The 12,938-nt window shown below is 42.3% G+C and overlaps 1 pseudogene; it reads right to left on the bottom strand.

Annotated features, from left to right (window-relative positions):
• Window positions 1-7,621: 7,621 nt before the first annotated feature.
• Window positions 7,622-10,840, bottom strand: LOC148102213 (urea transporter 2-like; annotated as a pseudogene).
• Window positions 10,841-12,938: the final 2,098 nt, after the last annotated feature.

Below are 12,938 nucleotides of genomic sequence, written 5' to 3'. Positions count from 1 at the left end.
ATATATATACATCATATTTATATATCATTTCTTTTAAATTCACATTATGAGCCATCACAGTGCACCTTATACTGTAAGGCAATGCTCATTCAGTTGCAGGGGGAATGTATTCCAGTTAAAATGTATTGTGACTATTTTGTTATGTAGTTAATAGTACATGATTCTCTATCTACAACTGTCAAATCTAAATGAGGATAATAAGGATGTGGTCCCAGCTATTGAAAGGAAACTAATATGGCACCACCTCAAGGAGCGCCTTGTTATGAACAGTTTTCAGACACATGATGTCTGTCATAAATTCCACTTTTACTCTTTGGACTTTGTTGAGACCATCAGGCTTCCTCCCACTGTCCAAAGACATGCAGGTTGAGGGGGTAGGTTAACTGGTACTTCTACATTGGCCATAGCAGTGAATGTGAGTGCGAATGCTTGTTGTCTCTCGGTGTTAGCCCTGCAAGAAATTGATTACATGTCCATGGTGTATCCTGCCTTCCACCCTATGGCAGCTGGGATAGGGTTAGATAAGAGGAAGAGGAGGGATACATGGATGGGTATAGTGTGTGTATATGTAGGGATCAGTGATGTATCATCTGAACAACTGTAGTTGGTTGGAGATGATGGTTCACACAGAGTTTGGTATTTTAGTCTTTTATCCTTTCAAGAGAAATGTGAGGGCTTGTGAGATGAATAAGAAAATAAGAAGGAGTGACAAAACCATTGTTTAACATGACAGGAGTACTAACTAGACTGCTGCTTCACACGGTAGTTTTAATCAGACGTCTGTTATGTTATGTAATTCAAATCTTTCATCAGACAGTTAATAAAAACCCTGTCATAATACAGTCGGGCGGCAGGAAAAAGATAGTATAAATTCCAAGCGTCTAAAACCTGACTTAGATATCAAGCTAATGTAGTATAACAGCAGAGGATGGAATGCAAAATTATCATTTTTGGGGCAGCATCACAGTGAGTTGGAGTTATTGTGTTGCTCTGGATTCCACTCTGTCACATCCCAAACTCCTCATATTTTATATATTGACCATAATTCAAAGGAAACCCACATTTAGACGTTCACGTGACCAAGAGCCAAAGCTGATTTTCTGTACTGTAAAGAGCTGCTAATGGAGATTGATTAAAAGGTCAGAATAGTATCCAAATCCTTCTATAAGTAAGTCTTGTCAGCAGATAGCCATCTTCATAACACCACCAAGCACTTATCTAAGCAGTGATTGTGATTATCTAAGATAACTCACATTAAAATAAGGTTTTGAAATCCTTTTCTCCCCCTTGGAACTTACTTTAACCACCATCTTTGCTGTTGCTGGATTTTCCCATTGATTTCAATTTGTCCTCCTTTCAATGCCATTCTCCCCTCTTGTGATGTTTTTAGTAGCCTTTACTGAACGGATGAGATCGTACAGTAGGTGCAGTTTTGTATAATTCTGTCGTCAATAAATGCAAACCTATGCAAGTAAAGCACTTGGCAGCTAGCAGCAAACAGCTGTAGAAGAAAAAGACAGCTTAGTGTTATGTAACTGAACGTGTTAAAAAAGAAAAATCCCTTGTAAGTGTTCAAATATCTTGTGAAAATTTGAGATATTACCTGAACCTGGCTGGCTGTTGGTGTTACATAAATTTTCAACACATCGCTGTCACTTAAATGTGTTCCCACTTGCTTCAAATAAGCCAACAATCATCTCTGAAAGCCTGCAGAGTCTAAAGGGCTGCTGGCCCGCGGCGCACACTCCATTCTGGTGAAATGTGTCGACAGGCTGGTTCTCAAGTACATCAAAGACTCCATCTCAAGCCAGCCTGGACCCTAACCAGTTTGCATTCACAGCCAAAAAAACTAAAACTAAAAATCCCCAAAACTATAAAAACACAAAGTGTGCCATCTCCACAGCAGCCCCCCTAAACACCCTCAATCTGTCTTCACACACAGAGAAAACAACACTTACCCCCCCACCCCACGAGAAACCGTCCAACTTGGCAGTTTGGGCTCATGTAACACACTCAAGACAGTTTGGATTGACAGTCACGAATCCTCAGTTTTTGTCTTGTATCTTTAAAGCATGTTATCTGAGTTAGTCTGAGTGAAGGATGTGGCTTTATAATAAGCATGTAAATGGAACATAGCATAAGACGAGGATTTAGTAACTGCCAACAAACAGACAAACGGGTCATGTTCTCATATTTGAACTTATTCCTAGTGTCACTGATTATAATTTTTGCTAACCTTTTAATATTTTCTCCTAAGAGAATAGTAATAATAGTAGGCTGTGATGAATATGTGTTACATCGTGGCAAAACGTGGATACTAAACTAGACAATGGTGCTGTCATGATCCAGAATCAAAGGCAGCCAAATCTGCTGCTTTTGAAAAATGACATTATGGCTGACATACTGGCATTTTCTCTGTGTATCTGTGCCACTGGGCACCTAGAAGTCAATTTTTGGTTGTAATGACTACATTAAGCATAAATCTGTGGTAGGAAGTGACTGCCCCTCTTCTACTGGTCCTGGATGAATGATCACATGATGACATGTGCTGATTACTACACAAAGGCCACTCTTTTGATGAAATTCAGCAAGTCATCTGTTTTTAGTTTTTTTTTTTTTTTTTTTTACTCCCATTGAACAAATTAGCGTTTCTATTTTGGGATCGTACTACACATACTATGAGATTACGACACACACAGAGCCGACTGCAGTCATGGATATGGAGTCGGTGTCACAGGGAGCGTACATACATGGCAGTGCTTCCTCCTCTGTGATGCTTCAGACCTCCAATGGAGGATGGAATTTCCTCAGGATTCTCCCTTCGTCTCACAGGAAGCAGCAGACAAATTTGGTTCGAACATGTTGAGCCAGGAGCGTCATGCAACAGATAGCAGCTCATCCATACTATTCACAGACTGAGCAGGAGAGAGTGAATCACAACAGCCAGCATTCATAACTCCTGCCCACGGGAACAGTCAGTGTGTTTGGTCCTGTTTTTCACACATTCACACTCTGTGTCTCTCTCACAGAGACACATTCAAAGGTGCCTGTCAGTCTCGGGGAAAATAATGCTAATTAAAGAACCAAGCAGCGGTAACACTGTTATTGTTAGGTGGTGAGAAGGCGGACAGCTTACACGGAGCCTGGTGTTCTTTGTGGTGTTGTTCGCGTGTTCTGTAGTAGCTGTACTGAGTGTTCCCTCTCGTCTTCCTTTGTCCAGGCTGCTGTTTTTCTCCCCCCCTGCAGTAGTACATACTGTACTGCTTTTTATTGTTTGGAATCAAATACATGAAGTTAACTTTAAATTATATATAACATGTCTGAGTAGACTAAAGCAGTGGTTAAACTACCTATTTCATACTATCAATTACTATTACTTCACGAGCTTCCATAAGCTCACTGCAAACCTCATTAGGTACACCACTTTAATTCTTTGAGGCACAGATTCAACAATATGCCAGAAACACTCTTCAACATTATACCATCACACATTTTCTGCAGATTTGTCGATGATGCATCCATCCATTTGCTTCCGCTTATCCTTTTCAGGGTCGCAGGGGGCGCTGGAGCCTATCCCAGCTGTCATAGGGCGAGAGGCGGGGTACACCCTGGACAGGTCGCCTGTCTGTCGCAGGGCCAACACACAGGGACAGACAACCATTCACACTCACATTCACTCGCACATTCACACCTAGTGGCAATTTGGATTATCCAATTAACCTATCCCCACAAACTGCATGTCTTTGGACGGTGGGAGGAAGCCGGAACCCGGAGAGAACCCACGCAAACACGGGGAGAACATGCAAACTCCACACAGAAAGACCCCAGCCTGATGTTGGAATTGAACTCAGGACCTTCTTGCTGTGCGGCAACAGTGCTAACCACCGTGCCACCGTGTCGATGATGCAAATGTTCCAAAATTCTCCAAAGGTGCTAGATTGAGATCTGGTGATGGTGGAGGCAATTTGAATACAGTGAACTCATTATGTTCAAGAATCCAGTTTATGACTAGGTGTGTTATTCTGCCAGAAGCATCCCAAACACAATAGTTATTTTTTTCTTTAGCAGTAGAAAATGTCAGGGTGGGCACATCCAGAAAAACCAACAAAACATTAGGTAAAGGGAACACAACTAACGTAACCTAAACAAGAGAAAATGTATTAAAAGAAAAAGTCTTCCCACCCCTGCATCTACCAGGTGCATTGTTTTAAAGAAGGATATTTACAATATTTACAGTGTACATAAAAAGATCTAGCTGTTCTAGACACAGAACTCTTGGTCACACAACACTATGCAATTATACACACAGCCCAGCCTTGTTGGAAACAGGAAGTAGGCAGTGCCCAGCCAGTGCTGACAGGTACCAATTTATAGCGAGTACCATTCAGTCTCCAACCAATGGTCAGCTGTCGCCTGGAGCTTACATAATCAAAACACAACAGAAACAATGAACAACGCCACCCCCAGGTGTGGAGGAGCGGACAGAGTGCACACAATGATGACTTGGGTCATAACAATCCTCCAACACACAACTACATTGCCGTCACCTGAACCACAAGCGCTTATTTAACATATTGTTGCCTTCCTATTGATCTTAGCCGCTTCTCTCTCTACCAGCTGTCTACTATGCTGTCAGTCTGAAGCAGTCTTGCCCACCCTTCTCTGATTTCTTGGGTGGCTGTAGCTCAGGAGGTAGAGCAGGTCACCTACTGATCGGAAGGTTGGAGGTTCGATCCCAGGCTCCTCTAGTCTGCATGCCAAGTATCCTTGGGCAAGATACTAACCCCAAGTTGCTCTCCGATGCATCCATCGGAGTATGAATGTGTGTAAGTGTAGTTAGAAAGCACTCAGTATAGAGGTAGTGCTTGTGAGAATGGGTGTGACTGGGTGAATGTGGCGTGTTGTATAGAGCGCTTTGAGTACTCCGGGAGAGTAGAAAAGCGCTGTAATCAGTCCATTTACCATTTCTGGCATCAAGGAAACATTTTCACCCAGACAACTGATGCATGATATTTTTTCTTTTTTTTTTGACCATTCTTTGTGAATGATAGACACAATTTTTAGGGGAAAAATCACAAGAGATTAGCAATTTCTAAAATGTTCAGACTAGCCCAAATCCATGTGATTTGTCTGATTAGACACTAATGAGCAAAGGAACAGGAGTTGTGGGTGTAAATCACTACTACTTAAGAAACCATCTTTATGGCAGACACACTCTGTCCTCCAAAAGCATAATACCAGCCGACTCATAACGATGCTTTCAGTTCAAAACAAGGTGATGAAACAAAAGCAGACACTGAACCCACTGAGCCCTGAGCTGACCCCCCCACCACAAACTGATGGGCAGGCAACCAAACAGCTGATATTGGACTTCACAAACTTCTGTTTGTGAAGTCCAGTTTGGATTGGCAGTTTGGATTGGCAGTCACACCACCTCCATTCTAGCACTTTGCCCCCCCCCACCCAGTGTTGTGTGCTCAGCCTCCTGTTGTGTCCTTTCTATTCATTCAATTGACTTGTACTTAATGTCGATGTTATAAGAGCCCTGCCCATGTAAGAGTAATATTCTAGTTGTACATCTTGATGTATTTAACAGCTGTGGCTTACATACTGTTGCATCTTCTCCATGGAAAGTGTGCCCAGTGGTTTAGACTGGGGGTGATGAACATAAGCACCGGGGGCCAGAATCAGGCCAGCAGATACTCCAGTCCGGTCCGTTGGATAGCTCTGGAAAATCTGAAGGAGTGCATGATTTTTTTTACCTTTAACTGCATTTTCTGCAGTTTTATTTTCAAAGTTGTACAGCTTTTCCTGCATATAAAGAATGCAAGCTTATTTACCCCAGAGGCTAATAATTATATAACGTGGCCGTGCAGATCAAGAAACTGCAACACTGTTCAATAAAACACCCTTAAAAGAGCAGGAAAAATGCAGCATATTTAACTGATACCATCACTATTTGTACCAAACAAGTACAAGTGGATAATGTAACTACAGTTATGGAAGACTTTGGCCTACATTTCTGTACCAGACATGCTATTCTTATCTGACAGCATAGTAGACAGCTGGTAGAGAGAGATGTGGCCAAATACTTTTTATTTTCACTCATTTCTTTCTTTTTTTCTTTTTTTTACAGCACTCATACAGGCGACTGTTTGCTAATGCTTCAGCCCTGTCTCATTTTTGTGGGAGTATTGGGTGATGCCTGCAGGGGATGCAGAAAGGTGAATCATACTGCTGAGAGCACACGGGAGGAAGCGACGCCAACCTCATCTCACATCATGACACCGCCACCCTGTCCTTCAAATGTCACCGGATGAATCGACATTGCTCGAAAAGGCCACCGAAAAAAATCTATTGTCTGAGGTCTGGTGTACTTACAGGCTGTTGGGGAAAGTTTCCTTATGTAACGTAATGCACCAAGAGTTTAAGCAGAGATCTTTTTGAGTATTGTGTTCAAATGAGGGCAGAATTAGGGAATGCATATCAGATATTAAGTTTTAAAAAAGACAGTCATAACAAGCCATATTATATCACCAGGCAAAGTAATGAGACGTTCTCATTTTCGACTCTGTCGCCTTCTCCCGTCTCGCACCCACCCCCCGACTGCAGCTCCCACACATGTCTGGGTGTGTGACTGGCTCGTATGTGTCGTACTGGCTAGACTATAGCCATCCGCCTTCGAGTGCAGCAGATAGAGACAGGCAGATGGCAATAAGGACACAGAAAGATACAGGCAGAAATGCACACAAAGATACAGACCGTGACCCAGATAGAAAAATCATTTTGGTGGAGGACAGAAAGCTAGATGAGGACAGATGATGGCTGAACAGAGATGAGCAAAAACAGAGAAAAGGGCAGAAAGGAAAGAAGTAAGTAAGCGGCTTGTAAAATTTATCAGAGAGATGGGAAGGAAATGATAAGAGAAAACATTAAGACAGATTGTGGAGTACAGAAGGCGGTGATGGATTATGTCTGGCAGTGAGGGAGGTGTTTTTATTTTTGTTTCTCTGCTATGGGGGGGGGGGGGGGGGGGGGGGGGGGGGGGGGATTTATGAAATCTCCCCTGCAGCTCATTTTTTTTCACAGCTGAAAACACTTCTGCATTTCCTCTACAAATCCTCTACCAACAGCCACTACAGCTGTGCTGTCGAGGAAAGACTGGCCAGATCCCCCCCCCCCCCCCCCCCCCCCCCCCCTCTAATTTTTTTGCTTTGCAGTCATAACTAATCAGCACGACTAAAATGTTGTGGTTTGCAAAGTGAAGCTTTTAATAAAATATGCTACAGCTAAAACACCAGCACACAAACACACACACACGCGCACACACACACACACACACACACACACACACACACACACACACACACACACACACACACACACACACACACACACAGATGTGCTCAGCCTGTTCTCTCAGTATGATTAGATTTACATCCACTGTTGTTACACCCTTTTATTGGAATGTACTGCCCTCTTCAGGGCAGAATAAATACTGAAGAAGAAAATATTTGCTGTTTAGAAATTCATCATTTGTCACCATACACAATGCCAAATTATATAACAAATTTAGTTATGTAAAGGGAGGGGGGGGGGGCAGATGCAGCCAGCATTTCCATCACTGTTCCACTCCTACAATATAAATGCTCACAAAGGTAAATGTTAAGGACAAATTCTTCTTCTCTGCAGCCAGATAGACACTTGGTCCTTCCCTCTCCTTCAGCGGGGCCTCCTCTTGGCCGCTCTTCTGCTGACTGTGCTGAGCTTTCTTTAATTGTCTCTGGTAGCAGAGATTTACCTCGGGGTAGGAGACCAAAGACAGAGGCAGTCTGCAGATTGCTGGAATCTCATAGGAAATGAGGAGAGAGATGAGAGTCGACAGGCAGAAAGGCCACGTGCAGGCTGGTAATGCAAGCTGAAAGGGGATGCCATAGGAGAGGAGAGCGTGACACATGACGAGCACGTGGAAATGATGTTTGCAGACTTGGGAGGAAAGTTTCTGAGTTACTGCAGACATCAGATTTGAGGTTGCTGCAATCATCTGTGTGTATGTGTGCAGAAAAGTTTATGAGTTTCACCAAACAGCAGAACCAGAGGAAGACACCCCCAATGGCACTGGAGGATAGTGCACTATTACATCCAGCAGGCCAGAGCAAGCCATCCACCACACATCAGTGAAAAACACTTTAATCCCCCCATTTGTGTGAAGTATTACACAAATAACAAGCAACTGCATGAATCTGAAAACTGAACGTGTGCATTATTTAAGAAAACATTCCACGGTGCCATTTAAAGAAGCCAGAGCTCATTCTTGAGGCTCAGACATTATGCATATTTCTATGCAAATTGTTTTGAGACTTTCAGCAGCAAACATGCCAGCAGCAGAGCCCAAACGTGGCATGAAAACAAATAGCTGGTAAGCAGAGCAGCAGGGACAGAAGGATGAGACCTCCTGTCCAAGGACTGTCACAGCCGTACACCTGGCCAGCACCAACTGGCACTGACAAGAATAGCTGCAAAATGACAGCCTTTGTTTATTTACATTTTAAACAGTTAGCACTGTTTTTTTAATGGCGCTGATAGAAAAACGTCAAAACAATAACCACCGTTTAGATATTCATAGCTAGTGGACCAGAAACATGCACCTAAGAAAGAAACAGTGAGGCTTTCAGGGCAGTCATTCAAAAAGCAGATTTGACCTTATTTTTTTGCATATCTTATGCACTCTGTAAGATTATCTGTGTGAGTAGCTCATGTAGCTGCAATGTGCAACCACATCCACAAAATTAGATGGAAGGATCTCATTTGTTAGCAACCAAGGGCAAAGCACTGACAACTACTGGGCAGGAAATGAATTAAGAGGAAACTTGGAATCACTACAGGGTGACATTATATTTGTTATTATTTATGGGGCAAATGTCCAATCAAAGAGAGCCAGATGAGCAGATTCCCTGCTGGATATTGCGCTTTCACATCTTTTGAAAAGAACAAACAGAAAGGCAACAGCGTGATAGTTCTATGCAAAAGTGAGGCGCTGACCAAACACATCAGAGACCATTATTTTTAACCATCCAATTAACAAGCTGAAAAATTCAGCCAGCAGGAGCTTTCATTTGCACTGGAAAATTGATGGGCAAAGCTGCTCTAAAATTAAAAAAAAAAACATGTTGCCCAAAACCTCTAAATCAAGGACTGAGACTTACTAATCATCATGTTATTGCTGCCACTGTAGAGTTATGGCTGTGTCCTGAAAATGCTCCCTTTACAATGCAACATACTGGGATTTATTGCCGCAATTAAAGTTTTTTTAAATGGTAAAATGTAAAGTCATGTTCACTCGCTCATCAGTATGTGTCTCAGTGTCACAGCGTAAGCTAAAGGTAGTGTTCGTGGCTTCCACACCTCTTTCTGCTAGCAATCGTATAATCCAAAGAGCCACATTTACAGCTGACAGTGAAACTAAATGATGCAGCACACTGCCGAACGCTGCTGTACTTAGCTGAAAATAACAACCATGTAATTGACCTCTTTTTCCCTTGAGGGTTTTTTGAGGGTGCTTTATGGTAGATGCATTTAAACCATCGTAATTTAGACACTCAGAAAAAAAAGGACAAACATATTGCACCGGAGTATATCAGCTGCTCACAGTGCAGCTTATTATACTGGTCTTTAACATTTAACAAGGTGCCTTTCCCATTTACAGGATGCAGCAAATTAATTTCTGGAGGAGAACACTTACTGCAACATGGACATAAAAACATTTGACATGAAAAGCCACCAGTGCCAGTTTCTTTAGGCAGAGAACACGGCCATCACTATGTTCCATTGTAGGCATATAATCCCACTGACGTGTCCTCCCTGAGCTGAATGTGACAAATATAGCCAAAATTAGTGAGATGCAGCTAAATGAGAAACTGTGTAAAGTACACATGTAAAAGTCAATGGAAGTGTAGGCCCAGGGAATATAAGGGGAAAAGACAGTGATAATGACTTTGTGTTTGGAGGAAAAGGTGTTTTTTTTTCTCCCTATTTTCACGATGAACTCAAAGAAGGTTTATTACAGATAAGGAGATGCCATTGGGTCTCTTTAGTCCCAGCAAAGAAGCCAGACCCAGTGGGAACTAGAACACCTAGAAGACCATTCAGAGCACTCCAGTGTTCTGTAGGATGAGGTTAACCACAGTTAGGAGCCAACTGAGAGGGCTGATGACAAATGTGTCTTGGGATACCCTTTAAATGATGCGGTCTAGCACCTGGATTGTTATAGCCCATCTAGTGATAGACGATAAACTGTGATAAACTGACTTCAGTTTTATTAGTAGTACTGTGAGTCACCATCAGTCATGATTATTCACACTCAAAATTAACTTCTTGCTGAAATCTATTGCATATCCATACTTCTATTAGTATAACATTACATGTTCCCTGTAAAAAGGATGGAAGCAAAAGGAACCAGCTGGACTTTCTTCCTTTGAAGGTTTTTGGGGGTGTTTTTTGCTGTTTTTGTTGTAGCGCATGCTTGTTCATGCAGATCATTAACTGGATTATGTACACACTACAGGTTATGGCAGCTACAGGTTGAATTGTATAAGAGTTTGCAGAGACATTGTCAAAAGAAGATAAAGCCTGGAGTTCAACCAAGTTTTGGTTATATAGCGCCAGTTGACAACAAAGGTTGTCTTTGTATTGAGAGGTAATTACCCTGCAGTATTAGAGAGAAAGCATCAATGCACCGCTTGGTGACTGTGGGAAGGAAGAACTCCCTATTAACAGGAAGAGACCTCTGACAGTGTTTCCCTGACCTTTCCTCTATTACCACCGCGTTCTGTCCATCCATCTTCATCCAGCGCAGGCAGAGTCCACCCTGGACAGGTCACCAATCTATTGCAGGGCTAATACTGAATAGAAGTGCCAGTTAACCTAACCAATGCATTTTTTGGATTGTGGGAGTGAGCCAGGAGTCCCTGGAGTGAATCCATACAACCACCCCACACAGCTGTGCTGCTTGGACCACAATGAGGTTGAGCATCTTTAAATGAGTTTTTCCCGATGACAACATCTGTCTAGAAGTAAACATAAGCAGTCCCTGTGTAGTGAAATTCATTTTATTAAGGCCAGTTCATAGATTTGTCTTTACCAAGCAAGACAAGTCTGTATTGGTGCTGAAAAATGAATCTGATGCAGGAACTGCCAAAAACCACAGTTTGACATATTACAGCAGAAATAATAGCTCTTTACAAACAACAACATTTCTTTCTATAGTTGTTTTAGCCCTTTGTGACAACTACACAGGGGATTTTCTTCAAACTCACCCACTAAACTTTAATAATACTTTCACCATAAAGTGCAAGGCCACTTTTACAGATAAGTGGCCACTAGCTGTCTGCACTGCATCACCTCCTTTCAAGTCAGCAAACTTGAATGAGTAAAAATGCTCTAAAAAGTTTTTTACACATTTTGTGATGCAATTATCAGACACATTTTTGCCTGTGTGATCCACCCATACAGTATGGATGCTCTTTGTTATATACACAGTATGCATACATACATGCAGAACATTCAAAGCTTGAAAGCAGGGCTTCACTTCAACATCATAGTGCCTACATTAATCTTTTATTTAACATTCATAGCCATTGCTCAATATATTGTTTAACCTCGACAGGGTTACTAACCGAGCAGCACCTCAATCTTTGAGATTATGATAACATCAGACCATATTCTGTGGTTTTAATGGCAAGTTTGCAGAATTTTATCATGAAAGAACTTTAAGGTGAACTGACAGCAGTTCTCCAGAGAGGGGAGCTCTGCTGCTATAAGCAACTGCCTCAGTGACAGTGTTGATATTCAGAGCTCGTACCTTTGGTGAATACCTCCAGATCTATGCTGCACAGAGGATGAGCGATCAGACGTTGGTGATCCCCTCATCAGGAAGAATTACTCTTATATTCAACGAAACACAGCGTCTACATCTCATATGGACGGTAACGATTTGATCCCCAGAGTTTTAATGTTCAGCTGATGGTGACATCTCAAGGTGACAGCAACACTAGTTCAAAGCACCGCTGTGCAGCCTCACAGAGCTGCCAGCACGGTTAAAGACTCTTGGTTTGTTACCAGCATCAGCTTTTTGTTTGTTGTGTTACAAAATTAAGTTACAAAGAACCCCCTCTGTCTGTATGTTCATTAAATAGTTGCTGTGTGGCACAGCACAGACATTGATGTTATCAGGTTTTGTCATCCGCTCTCTGCTTCATCACAAATTACAGACAAGTCAACATCTCCCCGTGCACCATATAAATCAGTGAATGATTCTCTCATGCCCCCTGAGGTGGAAACAACTCCGGCAGAGACGTGCGAGCTGAAATCGAAACCTGGCTGCCACTTTGCCATGGAGTTTCCTCACCTGTCTTATTTATTCATTTTGAAAGAGTGATCAAAGCCGATTTTCCAAAGAGCTTCCCACTGTTCTATCGTCAACATCTTCGGTCACAATTCTCAGCAATGAAAGCCTGGGTGTGTTTATGCTGTGCAGCTTGCACTGAACCCCTTGATCTCTTCAGCTCTGCTGGTAACCTCTTTTCCTCCCTGCTACAATAGCAATTTTCAAACAGGCAACAAATATGGAAACTACTCAACATGATTCCACAGTAAGTTTTCAAACTGCAAACAAAAAAGCCAGGCGATCAGAAGGAAAATGATCAATAACTTTTCTCTGTAACAGCCATCAAACAAAGAAAGGTCCGTAGGTATTTCAGACAACAAGGCTATTATCTTCAAAAACACTGTGCTGATGTTTCATTATTACTTTGTGTTGTTTTCACTGTTTGAGTTTACACACACACACACACACACACACACACACACACACACACACACACACACACACACACACACAGTTTTGCAGATTGCTGCTGGGTCTTAAAAGCGGTGGTCCC

This window comes from Neolamprologus brichardi, chromosome 7 (assembly GCF_056152115.1).
Source record: "Neolamprologus brichardi isolate AB-2024 chromosome 7, ASM5615211v1, whole genome shotgun sequence".
Taxonomy (NCBI): domain Eukaryota; kingdom Metazoa; phylum Chordata; class Actinopteri; order Cichliformes; family Cichlidae; genus Neolamprologus; species Neolamprologus brichardi.
This window is presented reverse-complemented; position numbering and strand designations above follow the sequence as displayed.